This window comes from Priapulus caudatus, unplaced genomic scaffold (genome assembly GCF_000485595.1).
Source record: "Priapulus caudatus unplaced genomic scaffold, Priapulus_caudatus-5.0.1 Scaffold888, whole genome shotgun sequence".
Classification (NCBI taxonomy): domain Eukaryota; kingdom Metazoa; phylum Priapulida; class Priapulimorpha; order Priapulimorphida; family Priapulidae; genus Priapulus; species Priapulus caudatus.
The window spans coordinates 84,647-101,281 of NW_014577949.1; the positions used below are offsets into that span (position 1 = coordinate 84,647).

The 16,635-nt window shown below is 41.5% G+C and overlaps 1 protein-coding gene across 3 annotated transcripts in view; it reads right to left on the bottom strand.

Moving 5' to 3' along the window:
• Positions 1 to 6,572: 6,572 nt before the first annotated feature.
• LOC106814230 overlaps positions 6,573 to 16,635 on the bottom strand; it is a gene marked incomplete at its 5' end in the record, with an annotated part of 23,997 nt that continues 13,934 nt past the window's right edge. For 2 of the 3 annotated variants that reach the window (XR_001394576.1, XR_001394574.1), the window contains 1 exon segment: positions 6,573 to 7,739. 3 annotated transcript variants of the gene reach the window in all.

The following is a 16,635-nucleotide window of genomic DNA, read 5'->3' on the forward strand; positions in this document are numbered from 1 at the left end:
TCAATATCTAATATCATCATAGATTTTATTTCAGCTACCGTCTACAGGCTTTCGTTTTACACTAATACTTTATAACCATGCATCTAAAGCCGGTAGGCCTACATAAACTTCGTAATTAACATTACAAGACATATACAATTCCTGATGTCATGACATTGTTATATAATATATATATATATATACTATGCAGTATCAATTTGATCAGTCAGGCCCTACGTATGGTTCGTTAATAATGCAATGCTGATTTAGCAACAGGCTTCAACCTGCCCTGCCTATCAGAGCATATAAATCAACCATGCCAGCCAGAAACTCCACCACGACCAGATGGCGCTCTCGCTCTTGACTCACTACTACCATAGAAATCTAACTAACTACCATAGAAATCTACAATAGAATAGCTACCATAGCAAAATCTAAACAATAGAACTACCCATAGAAATCTAATCTATTTATAGGATAGTATGTCATATGAATACTGCTACTAAGAGTCCCTGATATACGGCTGGTCTGTATATAGGGACTCTAAATAGCTACTATTATCCCTGACTGTGGGAGGGGCACTGCATGCCAGTTTGCATGTGCGGCTGCAGTCAATATTCCTTCAGTCGCAGCCACCCTATCGCGTGAGATAACACTTACACCACGCATATGTAAATAAATTGCCTTGAAACATCTTTAGATATGTTCCTTCACTGATCTCTATAATATAATCGTTATTTATATATATTCGATATATTATATCGAGTTATTATATCGATTATATTTATAGAGATACAAGTGTATTTCCTGCCGTAATTCTTATAACCAAACTGCATGCAGCGCCCTTCCCACACTCAGATAGTACCACCTGCATTCAATAATAATATCTTCTGATATATTATAGAGATCAGTGGATAGTACCAGTACGAATTGAGCCAGTAAACTATACCCAGTGCGAGAGCGCCAATCTGTCGTGGATTTGACAATTATACTGCGGTTTCTCCATAGAGTTATATATTAGAGTCTAATATTTAATACAACTCTATGTTATAGTCTGTGGGGCTTATGGTATAAAAGCAAAATATTTGGGTAGATTACTTGGCACCGCATGTTTTAAACACACCCTAGAATACATCACTGATTTAAAGAAAAAAGCGGTGCAGTTTTTCCATTACATTAAGGGCCGCATTTTGAATTTCAAAATGGCGGCCGTTTTTTAAAGCGATTGTATGCATTTTTTGGCATTCAACATTATTTTTAAACGTATAATCGAAATGCCGTTCATAGAGTTTTGAGGTACCCAAAATGAATTATAGTTGAGAACAACTTTATCATTCTGAAACTTCTGGTTGCATGATAGAAACAGGTTCTTGCGACGTTATTATCAAAAAATAGATATTAATCTTAGCCACGGGATTTTTAAAGTTTTATAACGCAATCGACTCTATGTTATGTTTTCAACTTTGTATTTGCTTAGTCGAAGACGATATATCTAATTAAGTCATAATTTTATAAATGTTGTTAAATAATTTAAGGTCTTTGACGACGCATGCAGAGAAGCATGATCTGTACAGTAGCTTGACCTGTTAGTCACAGTTTTAAATTGGCAATTTCAATTACAACAGAGCGATCGAAGCGCAGCCAGTTAACTCTTCAAGGCCACTCTTTGTCTTCTGGATGAGAAATGCTTAAGGACTCAAGCCTGTTGTACATGGACGCTTGGTAGCCAGTGTAAAGCAGCTGACTGAAGCATGCCGGGATAAGACAGGCGTTGCAGAGCAGGCATTAGCATTCAAATGAATATAGAATCTTTCAATCTTGGAGAACAGCTACGAGAGTTTGGACGCTATGTCGTAGACAGACGCTAATGTTCAATGCGGGCTAGATGACATGCGGCAGGCGATGACACTGGTAAATTCGCACGAGCGCTATACGGGAAGGTAAGCTGGCACCTCTACTTGGTATCACTTGAGCATCTTTGTAAAGTACTTTTTTGCATATGCCACAGCCGCTAGATTATGCTCAAAAGCATTCCAGAGTCATCGGCTACATGGTGCATGGATGCCATAAAATTCTGATGCAAGCTCTATGGCCAGAGCTTCACCAAAATTTGGTGAGTTTGCAGTGAATACCAGCAACAGTCTTCATTCACATGGCGAATTTGGTGTTGATCATGCCGATGGAACACCTTCAAACAAATCGAAACGAAAAGGCGCAAGGAGGGATCTGCTGGAATGAACAACATCTGCCAGCACGCCTCTTGAAGTTTTGGTCTCACTGCCTCGGCGGAGTGGCACGACTTGCTGATGATGGAGTCAGAACGACTTTAGGCTACTACTGCCCTACAATATGCACCACCACAGCATCATCAACTCTCTGTCAAAAATTGCTCGCCAAAAGCGCTCCATTGCTCTCAGCCTGAAAGTCAGGTTAGCAGCCTGCAACTTATAGATCAAAACAGAGCGCTGGTAGCCGAGAACTCGCGACTGCAGAGGCTGCATGTACAAACTGCATTTCAAAGCGAGATCATCCCCAGACGACGTTTAGCCAATAGTATCCTAGGCAACAGAGGAAAATGGCATGAAGCTTACAAACGTTTGATAGAGGAACGATCATCTGGAGTCGCAATTGTGGGACAAGGATGGACCAAAGTTCAAGCAGAAGCATGGATGTCTGCCTGCAAAAGACGATTAATTGAACACAAGACGTCTGAGGTTTGAACGGCTTGAAGGCAACCACATCACTTTTTAGCCTAGACTGCTGTTATTGCGGCTCCATGCGTCGAGAGAGTGTCCGATCTGGAAGAAGTGATTGGCATGCATGAGTTTGCCTACACGAACAAGCTTCTCATGGCACCGATGGATCTATTCCATACCCAGCTACAGACAAGATCACAGTGATAAAGCTTCCTGGAAGATTTGGTGCCACGACAAGCAGTTCAAACTTCTTGGGCACAGCCTTACCGAGTTTAAGAGGGATTGGAGCGTGTCTTGTGTTGAGGAATGGAGTGTACAGGAGGTAGATGGCGAATCAAGAATTTCAAAGACTTGCAAAGAGCTTCTGAAGCATCCTTCGTCACATCATTGACTCAAAGGCTCAAGGATATTGTCAAGTGCAGTTATATTTGATAACTACACCAATGAAAGCAATCAATGAAGAAACAGACTAGAGAGCGATGGAAAGGCAATGTGGGGGTAACTAAATCCTACATAGTTCAAGACCAAACGGGCATCAAAGACAGAAAGATGTTTCTTGCAGCAGCAGCACAAAGGATTCGCTAACTGCTCTACCTTTCCATCAGCGTTATCGCTACAGTAGCGTCCAAGGTCATGACTGGCAACACGGCAGGAGGTCATGACGAATATATGAATGTGAATAATGCCCGGTGTCAGCACACAGGTAAGAGGCGGACACTCTTATTATTTATCATGCTGTAGAAGTTGCGAGCAGACGGATAAAGGTCCACATATATTCTCAAGACACAGATGTGTGCTCTTTGGCTCTACGAAGAACGCCACTACTTGGCAACCATTCTGCGTCTAATCATGGGACAAGCGAAAGACGACGAAAAGTCTTCCTACAGCCTACAGCGCGACCGGAGAAATCAGCAGGGCTTTGATAAACTGGCATGCTCTCACAGGCTGTGATACGACAGGACATATCCAAGAAAGGAAAAGAAGGGATGCTTTGCAACTTTCGCTGGAATGTAAGCCCGCCATCCTGATAGCACTAGCTGGTCTGGCGAAGGAGATGAACCGTCCGAAAAATTATCATGGCTGTGAAGAGTTCCTTTTTTCTCATTCCTGTCCAAGTGGAGTCCACATTGGGCAACAAATATGCTCAGATGTTTTGTTCAAGCAACTCAAGATGAACAAGGAGTTGACGAACTGCCACCGACTCAGGGAGCATGGATTCAACATATACGCCGTGCCCATGTCCAGGCTAATATCTGGCACCAGGATATGGATTGAAACCAACTTCTCTGACCCTCTGACCTTGGGGTGGCAAAACCTAGACAAAAAGCTACTGACAGTTCTTTCTCAGGTTGCACCAGCCCGCAGTCTCGGTGCTGCAGCTCGTCAGGTGTAACTGTGAGAAATCAAAGTGTTCGCGAAGGTGCTCATGCAGAGGAAACAATGTGGTCTGTACCGAACTTTGCAAATGTGGTGGGAAAGGCGACAGCTTTATGAACATTACACCACCAATGATTGGCGAAGATCTAGAAGATGATTGAAGCAATGACAACTAGTAACTCCTGTCATACATGTAGCATTGTCGTACCTTTAAAAAAAATATCCATTTTCAACTTATATTGAATTACATCTTCTACATTACTTCTCTTAAGTGTTTTGGAGGATGATAAAGAGTGTTCCAATCATAAATACGTTGTTATTATTGAATCCTCATATGCCAACTGAAAACATATGGTTAGACACCAACAAATCTTCCAATGTCCATTGGTACAAACGTATGACATTTTACGTAGAAAAAGCCTGAAATATGGTGGCCATCTTGGATTTTTGCTATTTTGAGTATTTCGAGTGCTCTAATTTTTGTCTCAATGAATCTTTGATTCCTTTATATGAGTTTAAATAAAATAGAATAAATATTGTATGACATTTGAATGAATAGTTATGTTAATTGGCAATTATTAAAAAAAAAAGATTTTCCGGTGATGGCGCATTTTGAAATTCAAAATGGAGGCCCTAAATGTTAATGGAAAAACTGGCACCCATTTTTTTCTTAATCAGTGAAGTTTCTAGATGTGTTTAGACATGAGTGCCAAGAATCTACCCAAAAAAATGACAAATCTGGAAAATATTACATAAGCCCATAGACTAGTATCCTCACGCCGTGACCGCCATCTCTCTCGCGAGATCTGCCACACTGACCTATAATTTACGTGAATCTCATTCTAACAAACGATACTACTATCTTTGCATTCGTCTCATAGAATTTTCGAGGATATGCAGCGATACGATAGAAGACATACATTTACCAATTGCCAGCTGCAGTTGCATCAGTTGCATCAGTTGCATCAGTTGCATCAGTTGCAGTTGGTTGTCGACAGCTACATGCATTATTACACGTAATATATTATTTATTAAATTATGATAGGAATCTATCATTACATGCTACTACTGTTGCCGCATATGCTGCTACTATACTACGCTACTGCCCGCCGCCGCCGCGCCGCTGCTACTGCGCGCCGCTGCTTCTGCCGCGCTTACCACTACTATGCAGCAATGAGCTACATATAACAATATATACAATATATACAAATATATACAATATACAATATATATATTACATATATATATATATATATATACAATTATAATATATATATATACATATATATATATATATACAATATACAATATATACAATATATACAATATAGCTACATATATGTTATATGTAGCTCCTTGCTATGCAGATCACATCAGATCATGCAGCACGTTTTTCGCGTTGATTTATGATACGTTTACCAAAGAAAAGACTGTCGCCACCGTTCATAAAGTTATTAGGCTAACCCATCTATTATACAATACATTGACCGTCGGTTCTCTCTGTTTTTCCAGCTGCGCATGTACCATGCGTTTTATGCGTTTGTTCGTGTGCGCGTGTGCGCGTGTGCGCGTGCGTTCGTTCGTGCGTGCGGTGTATGTCCTCACATTTGGTGATGATATGCCTGCAATGAGAAAATCGTACTATTGTTTTCTTGTGTGCTGTATATTTGATATTGTGTGTTGTGTGTGTGTGTGTGTGTGTGTGTGTGTGTGTGTGTGTGTGTGTGTGTGTTGTGGCATATAATTTTTTTAAAGAGGCACACGCATTTTAATGTTTTATATTAACTACTCGTTAATACTGTGCAATAATTCATCAATACATTTAAGGTATAACTTTAATAAAAAAATATATTGTTTTGCAGTATATTCTACCAACGACACAGCATTTTAATACATCGTTTTATTTGGTGAGGAAAGTTAGATGTCGCGAACTAGGGCCGCTAGAAATAGTAAAGAAAGGTATGCCGAGCGATAGTCAGATTGATTGATGAATAGATTCCATCAATCACATTAAATTGGTTGTTTAGCTCACCGTATAAAGTGAGTATGGCAAGAGCATTGTGTCTAAACGGAGTGACTTGTGGCGTTCATATTCGCTAAATAGGGCCTACTCTCTCCCCCCCCTTCTCTCTCTCTCCTCCAAACACAGACACGGGTGCACTCTTTCTATGCGCCGCCCACAAAAGACAAATCTTTCTTCATTTGAATTTTCTTATGTATTAGCGAATCAACAGCGTTAAACATATATATATATATATATATAATATATATATATATATATATATATATATTTATATTATATATAATATATATATATATATATATATTATAACACAACCAAAAACCAAAGCCCAACGATCATCACGGTAGTATTACACTGTGTAAGCAAGCAATGTTTACAATTGTGCTTTAATTGATCAGGGCTGAATGAAATATATATCATGATCGTCAGGCTTAGACAAGCTATATGTGCAGGCATATTGAGTTCTGAGGCCGTGTAAAATAAAAGCAAACGGTAAATTGTTCAATAGATGAATCTCAGTTTAATACTTCACTACATTCATTGTTGACAGTGATAACAACAAGCAAACAATTTTTTTTACTTTGTTCGCTTTTACAAAACCACATTAGACATATCCAGAGCTACTTAACAACATATAGAGTATGAGTGCAAAACAATGCAGCATCAGTCGAATTTCTGTTATCATTCATGTATTCCGAACAATATTACATCAGCTTATCAAACAATCAGGATTACCAACAAATAAGTCCGTACCGGTTGCCCCTATGACATATACTAGCCGAGATATTAGTTTGTACACCTTCGTTAAATTGGGCCCATCATTCTCCCTTGCTCGGCAGATTAATTATAAAACTTATTGAGCGCATTTGGTATACCTGCTACACCTGGATGAATGACTATAGGTTTACTAGCAAGTAGAATGTGGCACGTTAAAAGTTTCTGACATCCACCACCTAAGTTAGCATTCTCCCTCCCTACATAGACACATATCAACGGCGTTCGAAATTATTCAGTAAGTCTATCATCATTTAATTTTAAAAAAAAATAAAGATAATAGTGCTAGGGCCTATATAAGAATTTTGCTTTCTGTACTTTTTGTTTATTGTTAATCATTGGACCTATTGTTTTACCTGTTCTTCAGACATCTTTATCAGAAAAAATGGGACCATGCATTAAAATGGGTTTTTTCCATATTATGAGGATTTTGTGACGAGTCTCCAAATACAACTCTGCTATTTAATGATCAAAGTTCTCGAATTTTTTGTTTTGGCATGAACTTTAACATAGATGGCTTGTTGCAAGTTGAAAGTGCGTATAAGGAAGTCCTCTGTTCTGCTCTGTAACGTGCTTTGCATACCACCAAGAGCAATTACCAGATATTATTAGCTCTTGATACCATTGGATGTGCAACAGTAAATAGTGATATGCCTGGGTTGCAGCCGATCTTTATGTTTATGTGCCGATATCAACAAGGCAGACACTTGAAGGAAAAAACGCGAGAAGAAGAGCCACACGCCACGATCCGACTGAGGTGCTGTTTGACTTGCTCATGCAAGTTGATGATACTTCCACGTAGCCATTCGGTATCACGTGTACTAACAGTGGAATGTCGTGAATGGAATCAAGGCGGTGAGATGACCCATTTTTTTCTGATAAATATATGCCTGCAGAACAATAAAAACAATACTAAAAAGTATGGAATGGCATTATAAAGCCCCTACACTATAAGTCAAAATAAGCGAAACTACGGGAGTATGAGGGCAAAACTCAGCACAAACTACAACACTGCCAAACAATAGTAGTTTTGGACTGATATATTTATAAGAAATATCAAGCTCAAAGACTCATGTATTAAATAACTGACATTTGAATAACAATAGTGTCAGATAAGATAACAACTATTTACATGCCTGGGCACTCACACCAACAAGCAAGCACGGTGTTGAACTTGTCGGAACTTGCTGTACGTACCTCAAATTCTAACAGCTAAATATAAATCACATGTTCTGTTATTATAGAAAACTACAACACGTACCTACCAAACAATACATTGCGCTGAGGGGATTTTTTCCCTACCATACACTATTCTTAAACCTTGAGGGTATTATTTTTGCGCACAGACTTCTCGTCCAACAACTCTGTAGAATCAGGAGAACATAGTAGGCTCATTGTTATTATGTGTACCTCTCTCTCTCTCTCTCTCTTCTGCTCTGCATCTCTCTCTCCTCTTTTCTCTCTCTCTCTCTCTCTCTTTCTCTCCCACTCTCCCGCCTCTCTCTCTCTCTCCTCCTCTCTCTCACTCCCGCTCCTCTCTCTCTTCTCTCTCTCTCTCTCTCTCTCTCTCTCTCTCTCTCTCTCTCTCTCTCTCGTCTCTCACTCACGCTCTCCGCTCTCTCTCTCTCTCTTCTCTCTCTCTCTCTCTCTCTCTCATCACGCTCTCCGCGCTCTCTCTTCTCTCTCTCTCTCTCTCTCTCTCTCTCTCTCACACTCACGGCTCTCCCGCTCTCTCTCTCTCTCGCTCTCTTCTCTCTCTCTATCTCTCTCTCTCTCTCTCTCTCTCTCTCTCTCTCTCTCTGCTCTCTCTCTCTTCTCTCTCTTCTCTCTCTCATCTAATGCTTCTCCTGCTCTCTCTTTCTCTCTCTCTCTCTCTCCTCTCTCTCTCTCTCTCCTCTCTATTCTCCTCTCTCTCTCTCTATCTCTCTCTCTCTTATATAATATTATATATATATATATATACTATATAATATATATTACAGTATATTTTCTTAACAGGATTCGTACGAGTGACAGGCACGCCAGCTGTGGCTCCTAAGACCTCACACGGTTACTTGGCAGTGAGGCCTCCGCACGTAAAAGTACCTTTCGTCGACGCAATCATCACAAGAAACGGTATTCCCAACTCTTGTTGATGCGGTTCTCAACGTATCGCAATACAGGTACGAGGAGATGATATAGGGCACGATATCCAAGATGGTCGCAAAGATGCGCACGTACATTAAGCGGGTTGTCTCCGGATTCGGACCACTACTGCGGCTCTTTGGCTCCCCAATCGGCACATCGGTCGCTGACGAATACTGACGCTGCTCCCTGATTCGCTGGCTAACTGACGCTGGTCCTGTCGCTGACTACTGACGCTGTCGCTGGTCGCTGGTAACTGACGCTGTCTGTGTCGATGGATACTGACGCTGGTCCTGTGGTCGATGACTTACTGACTGCTGTCCTGTGCTCGTGGCTACACTGACTGCTCTCCTGGATCAGCTGGCTTACTACGCTGTCTGCTGCGTCGATGGACTTACTGACGCTGTCCTTGGTCGATGACTTACTGCTTCACGCTGTCCTGCGTCAATGACTTACTGACGCTGTCCTGCGTCCTGAACTTACTGGCACCTGTCACTGCGTCGCTGGAACTAACTGACGCTTGTCCTGGTCGCGGAATGACGCTGTCCTGCGTCGATCTGTTACTGGACGCCTTGTCTGTGTCGATGCTTACTGACGCTGTCCTTGTCGCTGGCTAACTGAGCGCTGTCCTGGTTCGTGTCGTGGTTACTGACGCTGTCCTGCGTCGAATGACTTCTGACGTGTCCTGGCGATGACTTACTGACGCTGTCCCCTGGTCAATGACTTACTGACGCTGTCCTGGTCGCTGACTTACTGACGCTGTCCTGCTGTCGATGGCTTACTGACGCTGTCCTGGTCGCTGGCTAATGACGCTGTCCTGGTCGATGGACTTACTGACGCTGTCCTGGTCGCTGACTTACTGACGCGTTGTCCTGGTCGCTGACTTACTGACGCTGTCCTGGTCGATGGCTTACTGACGCTGTCCTGGTCGCACGACTTACTGACGCTGGTCCTGCTGTCGCTGACTTTACTGACGCCTGTCTGGTCGCTGGCTACTGACGCTGTCCTGGTCGATGACTTACTGACGCTGTCCTCGCGTTCGCGTGGCTTACTGACGCTGTCCTGATCGATGACTTACTGACGCTGTCTCTGCGTCGGCCTGGCTTACTGACGCTGTCCTGGTCGCTGACATTACTGACGCTGTCCTGGTCGCTGACTTACTGACGCCTGTCCTGGTCGCTGACTTACTGATGCTGTCCTGGTCGCTGGACTTACTGACGCTGTCCTGGTCGCTGCGCTTACTGACGTGTCCTGCGGTCGCTGGCGCATCTCTGCATGGAACACCTGATGATGTCTGGAATGACGGCGTTGAGAATAATTGGCATTTTTAACGGAATCTGAACACATGCATTCATAGAATATTGTGAACAAACAACAAAGCTAATTATGACAATTATTGCACCTAAGCGATATTAAACCGCATGAGAAAAAAAATCCCGTTTCAAGCAGAAAGAGAACAGAGCAAGGATGTGAGAAAGAGGAGCGCGCTGCCAAAAAAAATGGAGACGGCAGTAAAAATTTAACTATATATAGATTCATAGTGAGAAAATCCTTATTGCACAGAGGATAACAGATAGATGGTTCCAGTTACCTCGGCAAGTTGTCAGTCAGATCTCTTATTGAGTGACTGCCTGTTCAAGTCATATACCGCCCACACAAATCACACCTTATTCATAAAAACTTCACCTAACGATGGTCCTCCCTTAGCACTCAGCTAGATGCCGACAAATAAACGACCACACTAACGACAACACGGGTTACTGCCCTGCAAGGTCGTTTACAAAACGGATGTGTTTATTGCTTACTAAGTTAGCAAGCAATAACAACTGTGTCGTTGGACCCGAGGCACACTGAAATCGGTGTGTACGTGCTGTATGATTATTCTGACGCAGTTTGCACACGTGCACAGTCCAGTCGTGTCGCAGCTCTACCTTCAAAGCTACTAGTTTGACGAGCAACAAACAAGTTACAGCCATGGGGGCAAATACTAATTGGATACGTCCACATTTGCATTCGAGTAAACAGCTGATAGTTTCTGGTAACGTCAAACACGCACGGGTGCAAATAAACATTTACCGTGAAGATTGCGGATAGTAAAATAAAGGTGTGAAAACACGCTCAATCGAATCAAGTCGTGCAAATTACTTTGTTTACATTATCCATCATCTATTTCATAATATTTTCGGATAACTGTAGCCTAGTGTTAACGGTTCTGGTACAAATGGTCATAGCTGGCCCTGCTGGAACTGCAAACAGTATTTTGCTATCATATCAAGCAGTGAGTTATGCAAAATGGGAGCATTCTGAAAATAATGCTGCAGAGGGCAGCTGTGCATATGTGAATGTAATGGCACTCATATTTCACGCATTAAAAATAAAAATCGTTCAATTGCGTTAAGTGCACAAATGTCAAAGTGTCACATATCATTACTACGGCACAGTGACCTTGTGCGTTATCCTTACCATGCAGATAAGAAGGCACTCCTAATTCTCCTTGACGATGGTTGCTCCAGGATCCACCACAGTGTGACAATGTCTTCTCTGTCTGTTTGTACTGCAGACCCGGTGACAACGTTCCAGCTGCTCCATTTCTGTGAAAGCGATCCAAACGATCTCGGTCGTCGCAACTTTAAGAGAGTCTGTACGTCGACGAGGCGCATTTTGGGTGTCTCTTCGCCATATTAGGTCGGCAGACGCCAATCGCTTTTCCTTTATACGTCAGAGATGGCACTGTTTTAAGCTGAGTGGTCGGGCTGCACCGCGACTTTCACGTTTACTTTGTCCCGAGGCAATTTTTGCAGAATGTCTTGGTTTTATTCGATTTTCTCTTCAATCTCGCTTGCGGCCATGACGTCTTCTGGGATCTGACAGAAGCTCTTAATGTTTCGTTGCTAATCTGACGTGGAAGTTTTCGGTTTTGCCCTAGCATTTCGGTGCAACTTTCTCCTCCCACTCACAAGCAAAGAGAATTTTCATTGGATTCATCTTCTTGACTAGAATCATCATAACCTCTGTTTAGTATTTGTCGATGCACACAGCTTCCCTTACGTGACATTGTATGACGTGTCCAGCCATGGGCTTGCTTCGTCGTTCTCTTTCTATTCTTTCAGCGTTCTCTGTTCTACAAGAAATTTTAAACAACTGATACTTTTCCATCTTACAGGTCCTTACGTGAATTTTATCTATCCACACATAGAAGCATAACAATGGCCAATTATGTAACCAAGCGATGAGTCATAACCTACACTGGCATGCTGAGTAATACCACTGAGTTAAATAAATCTCTATTAAAATATTTCAATATGTTGTAAATCAGTGCAAATGTAAGCATTAACAATTCATTGCTCTGGATATCAATTATCATATTCGACTTTTGTTATGGATGTTAAGTTAAATGTGTACAGACATTACATATATTCACAAAACTAATTATACACATGATTCACTCCAATTTTTGATTTTTTTATGCGTGGCATACATCCAAATGCTTGCTTTAGTAATGTTTCATGATCTTCCCCTGAAACAGGAATTACTGGTGAAACTGTTGCATAAGAAATTGTAATAGATGTTACAAGACTAGAGTCAAAGTAAAAGGCCTTACCACACATAACTTTAGTCTGTAGCAATCATGGAGGACTATTTACACACTTTGTTCTTGACTAAAAGTCTGAAGATCTGGATGGTTAACAGTAGGCCAACAAAATTCTCCCCTCTACACTGTACAACTGCACCGTTTATAGGTAAACAGTGGCCTCTTGTTGAGCTTTTGTGGCTGACATGACAGTTCTTTGACTTTATATGGTAGAATTTGCTGGAGCCCAAAACATCAATACGGGACTGACTGACACTCGCTTTCCACACATTTATCTTTTTCTTCTCCCAGACATAAGCTTGGTGAGGTTTTTCTGTCAAATAAAACAATATTCCGTTATTTAATATGTTATTCACAGCCTCGACACTAAACAGTTGTGCGAGCTGCCCGGGACAAGTGAAAGTCATGTCGGGCAAGTTATTCTCATGGCGCTAGTTGCCCGACTTGGACAACTGAAAAATGTCCTAGTTGTGTAATATTCCTAACATCGCTTGAGGCCTGGGGCTATCGCCACGACGCATTCTTACGTTTCAGGCGTCATACCCGTGTTAACACGAGTCTGTGGCTTTGACCACATCGCTGGCTGAATACGTGGCCTAGCTGTGGGAGGGGCATGATTAAAGTAATGGGGGAGGGCGACGATTGTTTCGAGTCACCGTCGAGCATGTTCATTACCGATATGTAAGGAGGGCGCATCGCTGGTATTGAGAGAGCGACAGCAAAACTCTTTCCTGGAATTTGAGGAAAAAGCTGCAATCGCGGCAATGAACACACAGTGTACGGCAAGCTGAAATAAACGGGTGCGTATCTTCATTACGATTTCCATGTATTATACTGTATTATGATATGCACTGAACCAACTAAATTCTTAGGACAGAATGTCAAATAAAAATTCGGGACAAATAAAAATTCCTTCTTGCTGCGCCGACAGGACACACCGAACCTGAAATAAGCATTGACGGCCAGTATCATTTTTTCAAATTTTTTCTTGGAACATATATACCCCAAGGGATGTCGATAGCTGAAAGGCCATCATATTAGTACCATCTAGGATTTTCATTCAAAAAACTGGCCATTAAGCACGTAACATACGCCGATATTGCTTTAAAAGTTTATTGATATATCTTCACTGTTACACATGCCCCCACCTAGACACAGTGAGAATTACTGCAAATTCTGCCCAATTGCACAACCAGTAAATTATTTACTCTGAGGAGATTAGACATTCACAATTCCAAATTTTCCAGAGATGAACTATCGATCAACAGAAAACAAGAAATAAAGACATACACTTTGTATTTAGCTTGTAAGCCTTTTGAACTTACGTGTCTGTGGCCGATGTGCGCCAGTTTGGGATGATTGAGTAGGGTATGCGCAAGCTTTACTTGCTCCACAGTTGGACTCAAACACACTACGTTGAATAACTTGAGCTTGCTCAATCCGCGCTTTTGGTCGTCCTTCTGCTAGTTTAAGGTGGCAAGCCACACGAAGAATGCCTCAATTTACTTTGTAAGAAGACCTTCATCACAAACATCACTTTACTTAAGGAGGCTCAGTAGCTGTCTGATTTACGCGAATGGGTCTGGCCTTATGAGGCTTCCATTAAATGTCTAAGGATGCTTATTGGTGGCTCGCTCAAACAGGAGACGGTTCTCCAGACAGCTCTTCATTTACTTCATGGAGACCTTACACTTCGTGCACTCATTTACATATAACTGTAGAAGACCCAGTACCAAATGAGAAGAACCTTGCGAGCAGAACACATTTCAGCTGAAATATAAGCACTGTCTAGACGTATGCTCATACTCTGTGTGGCGTACAAAGAGAAACGCTGTTAAGTTTCAGATTGAGATCTGAGTGTTTTTAATTTGAATTTCTTCACTTCTCTTGTACTTTTGAGAAGGGGTAGTTCGTTTTGGCAAGCAACTGCACTCATAGCCTGGAAAAAGCAAAACATTTTATATCATATTATGTGTTTTAATGACAAAGCCTGGGTATTACTATAGTTCGTGCATATAACCCATATTCCACCCAATTAATTAGGTATCTGCAGCACAATAATGTAAGTTAATAACACATGTGCCCGAGGTTTATCCAGTAGCTGCCAGTTACAGCTAGGTAAGATTATTAGGTACCTAGGCCTATAGATGCTTTTGGTAGGAAACTGAACGATTAGTCATTTCCAGACCCCTCTTCTCTAATCCAATTAATTCTCTCACTGCGAGGCATTGTATTTGTAATTTCTTCGCGCTGTGCATGACGTTAAGGTCCATGCGCAATAATATACACTTTTCATAGTATTCTTACAATATCTATATTAAGTTATTAATATTATGATCTAAAACGGGCAACAAAACTTGCCACGACAGTTCGACAGCATTCAATTACCTAGCTCTAGTAGGTAGTTTACTATATAGCCCGCGTACAGTATAATACCAGCCACCGTACCTAGTAGTAGTACTTAGTGTCAAGGGTCGTTGTCGCTATCAGGCCTACTACAGATACTGTACCGAGGTTACATCATAATGAACACAAGTGTACCAGACTTGTACTAACAGACGTGTACCTAACGCCTAACCGTAAACATACCTCATATAAAAATATAAACATAATACTCAAAACAACCTAAAACTACCGCGGTACATATCTGCTAGTACTTACCTGATACCGACAACGACCCCATCTGCAGTACTACTAGTACTTAGTAGTGAGTCAAGTCCTTAGTAGCCACTTGTTACAAGAGTATAGGGTTAGGGTTAGACTTAGGTTTAGGGTTAGGGTCGGGTTTAGGATTAAGTTAGGGTTTTTGTTAGGGTTAGGTTAGGGTTAGAGTTAGGGTAGGAACTTGCGGGGCATTTAGGAAAACGAAGACGCGTGCCCGAGCTGCCGGGCAATTATAGCCACAGCGTATCTTTGCGTAATCATGCATTGTTGTCAGACTCAGTGTTGTGATTGTTGGTTGCTTCGCCGCCAAAATTCATTCATTTAAACGCTGATGTATTCAATAGTACTTACTTTAGCTACTTACAATCCTCAAAGAAGTTTCGCATCTTGGAATTTACAGTTCTTGCATTTACTTTCTCATTCGTAAAAGCGTGTCTCCACAGGCCTAGAAGGCAAGGTATTGCTACAAAAGTATTTCACAAATGTGTGTTTTTACTAGTAAGGTTTGAGAACGCGGTAAACTAGCCGCCACCTGGTTGGTTGTTTAGATCGCGTCACGATAAACAGGTTGGAGCAATCAAGCCCAAACATGTATGTAGGCTTGCATAAACGATGATTAAACAAACTACAAAGTACAGAAAAAAACTTCTATTGATCTGTCGTTTAAAGGCACTGATTTAAATTTCGTTATCAGAAACTTCTAAGTAATTGGTGTTGGAAGTTGCAAGAAATTGTGTTAGCCATGTTTCGTTTTTGGCATCGCTCGTCGTAGTCGTCTGATTTAGTATGTTTTGGAGAACTGCATACTGAATACTGGCCATTAGTTAGTTGCGATTAGCATGATTATCATTACTCATTAGCCTAGTGCTGATTGCCCCTTATGCCTACGGCTACAGTTACTCTGCACTCCTGCAGTCTAAGTATAGAGTCAGACACACGGTCCACAGCCTTTGCACGGGCACTTTGGAACGTTTCAATAATAAAATGATGATAAATAAAGGAAGTGTCTAAACAACCGGATCGGTTTCCGGTATCCTGAAAACTAAACAACCGGCTCTCTTCTTCTGATTTGGCTAATTTTGCTCACTATTTCACTTATTATTATTTTTGGCTAATTTTATTTTATTTTAGAATTACGAGGTAGGGTTAGGGTGAGATTATTGTTAGGGTTAGGGTTTTGGGTTAGGGTTAGGGTTAGGGTTAGGGTTAGGGTTTAGGGGTTAGGGTTAGGGGCTGGCGTATATAGCTCTAATTCTTCCAGTTGGTTGCAGTGGCTCAACGTTAAGAGCGTTCGCTTCGTATAGTGACCGGTACCGTGTTCGAACCCGCATTTAAAGGTTTTTATTTTCCTCTGCTTTCTGCTATTTCTGAATTTTATTTGTTTCTGATTTATTGTTTCCGTATCA